At 39.3% G+C, this 4,473-nt stretch overlaps 1 protein-coding gene across 4 annotated transcripts in view; it reads right to left on the bottom strand.

Moving 5' to 3' along the window:
* PLD5 (phospholipase D family member 5) overlaps positions 1 to 4,473 on the bottom strand; it is a 355,615-nt gene that overhangs the window by 191,949 nt on the left and 159,193 nt on the right. The gene's annotated exons all lie outside the window — the stretch shown is intronic.

Here is a 4,473-nt window from a genome sequence, read left to right as displayed (position 1 = left end):
GATTCATAAATAATACTGAAAAGGACATTTGTCTAAATTTACAAGAAAAATTTCTTGGTGGATGTAATTAGTGAGTCAACATTGATTGAATACCAATAGTGAGTCAAGAACTATAGTAGATATTGGGGATATATAAATAAAAAACGTGGTTCTTCTCTTCAGGCTTACTCGGTTATCTAGTCTACAGAGAGCCCTCAACACCCCTGAAGCTCTAGGATTCAATGTGTCTATTATTGAATAATAATAAGGTTCCAGTGGGCATTGAGATGCTCATGTCCTCAGTCCCAAGTACCTTGACAACTTATTACAGGATGGTTTAAGCTTTTGGTGTTCTCTGCTGCTTTCAGATTGAGTTACTGTTGTATAAAGTGCAGTCTTTGGAGTCAGAGGGATCTGCTTTAAGACTTCACTTACCTTGTAAATTATTGAGATAAGAGAGCATTGAAGTTCTTTGTTGGTATAGGAATTCAATATACACTTACCAGGGTTGAAGTGAAAGTACAACCAGTGGCCAATAACTTGGGCCCTGAAGTCACATGCACCTAGGCTTGAATCCTAGTTTAATCGTTTTCCATGAGGGTGACCTTGTGTAAGTTATTTAATTCTTTTTTCCCTGTTTCCTTGAATATAAAAATGGAGAAAGGATATCACCTAACTCCAGTGAGAAGAGCCCACATCACAAAGTTCCAAAACTGCAGATGCTGGTATGGATGTGGAGAGAAGGAAACACATACATTGTTGGGGGGAGTGCAAACTAATATAGCCTCTGTGCAAAGAAGTATGGAGAATCCTCAAAGAGCTCAAAGTAGACCTTCCACTTGATCCCACAATCCCATTACTAGGTATCTACCCAGAGGGAAAAAAAATCATTTTACCATAAGGACATTTGCACTAGAATGTTCATCACAGTTCAATTCACAATCACCAAGATGTGGAATCAACCCAAGGGCCCACCAAATCATGAATGGGTTAATAAACTGATATATATACATCATGAAGCACTATGCAGCCATAAAAAAATGGAGACTTTACATCTTTTGTATTTACCTGGATGGAGATGAAGTACATTCTTTTTAGTAGAGCATTATAAGAATGGAAAAACAAGTATCCAGTGTATGCAATACTGGATCTGAAACCAATAGATAAACAGCTACACCCCCACATGAGAGAAAAAAACACAATTAAATTCAAGTGAGGAGAAGGGGGAGGAAGATGGGGGATAGTACTCAATACTACCCCACACAGTAATATTGAGTACATTGGATACTTTTTCCTTCATATAGTCCAGAAATAAGGAGGGAAGAGGAAGGATAGGGGAAAAGAGAAGGGTGAAGGGAGGGTGAGTAGAGGGAGGGCATTTGGTGGGACCTCACCTAATGTGCACAATGTAAGGGTGTACAGCACACCACCTGGATGGAGGGCTCAACTACAACTTGAACTTCACCTAACAATCCCAAAAATGCAAACTAATCATTTGTATCCTCCTAGTGTTCTGAAATAAAAAAATAAAATAAATAAAAAGGGGGAAAGAATCATATACCACAGAATTTATGTAAGGAGTACATGACATAATGGATGTGAAATGTTTAGTGTGGTGCTGAGCACATAGTAATCATGTAATAAATACCAGCTATCATTACTCTTTGAGCACTGAATGATTTACTATAGTGTAAGCACATCGAACACTTAAAATTAGAGTCTTTTTTTTTTTTTTAGTAGCAAATTTCAAAGATGCCATTTGTTCTTAATACAGTTTATAACAGAGACATGCAACAGTGACACTGGGTCCTTCAGGGAAGTGTGCTCTATCACTGCAGATGACCAAAGGGACATACATGGCTTTGAGCCAAACTTGAGGATATAGATCTCCTATGCTGGAAAGTAAGTCATACAAGATGTAACTTCAACTTTAGTTTTTCTTTTTTTACGTCTTACATTCATCTCTGGCTAGAAATGCTGCTATCATTTAACATTGGGGCTTTTAAATTATTAATCATTAGTGATTTAATAATTATTAATGACTTAATAATTATTAATCATTAAACCTAAACTCTTTAAATCATTTTTATAAAAGAATCTATTACTGGAAAATATTTGAGAATTTATCAAATTCCTTATTTCCAGAAAATACATAAGTCCATTCTCTTGCCTACTTCTCTGGTTGGAACAATCACAAAAAGAAGCTCAATTCAAAGCCAGTTATCTCATCTCAGAATGAACTGTCATTTTCTCTCAAAACGTTCATATCCTATTACCTTCTCAGTCTCTTGAAGCAAGTAGCATGATCTGTGTCAGTTCTGCTTCTCGTGATATTATTATGAACTAGGTCAAGAGTAGGTAGGAAAGAAATAGGTCCATAGCTAAGAATGTCATTAAATTAAAAAAAAAAACCCCACATAGTAGTATTGAGTATATTGGATACCTTTTCTTTCATATTGTCCAGAAAGAAGGAGGGAAGAGGAGGAATAGGGGAGGGGAGAAGGGGAGAGGGGAAGCCAGGAAGAGGGAGGGTAGTTGGTGGGACCTCACCTAAGGTGCATAATACAATGGTACATTTCAAAACTATTAAGAATAGAATGTAAATTTCTTACCACAACAAATAAGCAAGCGAGGTGATGGTTACATTAATCAGTTCAATGTAAGCATTCCACACTGTTTATCCATTCAGCACATTGTACCCCATAAATGCATTAATGTACATAGTCATGATTTAATCAAGAAAATAAACCAATTGACTGTGTTCCATGTTCATGTTCAAAATAAACTCTATTCTCTACTCCAGGAAAATCATAAGATTTCTGAGAAAAATGCCATTCATGGAGGGAAAGAAGGGTTAAGAAGCTGAACACCTGACCGCGATGTCGCCCCCTTTGATGGGAGGTCAGTAGTGTCAGCAGTGAGTCACTTTCCCCTTGCTTTTCAACCCTCTGAGTGAGGCTGCTGATGGGAACACAGTCCTGGGCACCTTGTCAAGAAGGCATAAAAAAGCTTGACTTGTGCTGGTGCATTTGTCTGTAGCTTGAAGGAAGGGGTGACTTTGGAATGGGGACTTTGGAATAGTCTTGAAATGTGGCTTGCCTCCGAAGAAAAACAAAAAAGGGAGCAATAGTGTCATTATGTAGGACAAAATGAGGTGCCCAAGGGTTGCAAAGGAGAGTGTGAGTGAAGAGGAAAGGACAGTGCTCAGACTGGGTTTAAAACCCTCCTTTACCTAGGTAAAATAGAGGACCAGGCTGGGTGGTCTGTAGAGAGCATGTTCTTCCACGAAGCTGGTACCTGGAGCCCCCACCCAATCCCCGTTCCTCCTGGAGGAGAAGTCTTTTTTTCAGACTCCTTTGCTGTCACACCTGCCAAGTTCTGCCAGTAGGCACTGCCAGGACCTGGACGTTCTTGGGCCAGTTCCCAAACAAGTGTGCTGAGGGGCAGAGACAAAGAGAGCTCTGCTACCAGCCTGACCCTACACCATGCAGGGCCAAGTGGGTTATTATTCTGCATTTTGGTTTACATGGAACTATTCTGTACAATGTGGGTCCCCAAGAGGGCTCCTTGCCACAGGGAAATGTTAAATGCACTGGTCAAGAAAAAGAAGTCTATAATTTTTTTAATTGTGGGAATGTTTGTTTTAATTAGAAAAGGGGGGATTAGGCATCAAGAAGAGAAAGGGAAGAAAAAGATAAAGAAAAGTCATGTTTTTTAGCATAGAGGTGGGGGGGGGATTAAAACATAAAATAACACCTAATGTTGGGATGTCCTGGGAAGGGGTGGAGGTGGCTCACTCTGTCTTGCTGAGTCAAGACTCCTGATGTCCCTGAGGGGCCCCAGCTATGAACCCAGGTGGTAGGGACGCTCCAGAGAGACCCTTCTGGAACCCGAGAGCTTCCTGCCCTAATATGGAATTCCCAGATTTGCTTTTGTTGTTGTTTCTGCTCTTTTTATATTCCATGGAAAAGTGAAAATTTAAAAACAAACAAACAAACAAGCCCTGGGACAACACTGAGTTGCCCACTTTTTACTTTGCCAAGGGGAAAAAAAAATCCCCCAATTTCAATTATAACATCATCAATATAGCATCATTTTAAAATCTCCACCCCCGTAGAAAGAACATCATGCCAGGATAAAAATAGTCTTTCTGAAGGAAGGTTAGCTGAGCTTCAGATGAATCATTTATAATAATTATACCGAATCACTGTGAACTATACAAATTCACATGCCTCAGTATATAAACATAATGACTGTGTGTGTGTGTACACACACACTGATATGTACGGATGTCTTTATGAAAAATGTAAATACAAAAAAATTAGCATTCCATTTATTGATGGCAGTGGTCCTCAACCATTTTGGCACTAGGGGCCAGTTTCATAGAAGATCATTTTTCCACAGACAAGGATGGGGGGTGTTTTGATGTGATGGGAACTTGTTCTGATGTAAAGAAGTTCTCTTCAGGCAACTGATGTATTATGATCTCTGTGC

This window comes from Otolemur garnettii, unplaced genomic scaffold (genome assembly GCF_000181295.1).
Source record: "Otolemur garnettii isolate 467f Iridium unplaced genomic scaffold, OtoGar3 scaffold00141, whole genome shotgun sequence".
Lineage (NCBI taxonomy): Eukaryota > Metazoa > Chordata > Mammalia > Primates > Galagidae > Otolemur > Otolemur garnettii.
The sequence above is the reverse complement of the archived record's forward strand: the minus strand, read 5'-3'. Positions and strand labels throughout refer to the sequence as shown.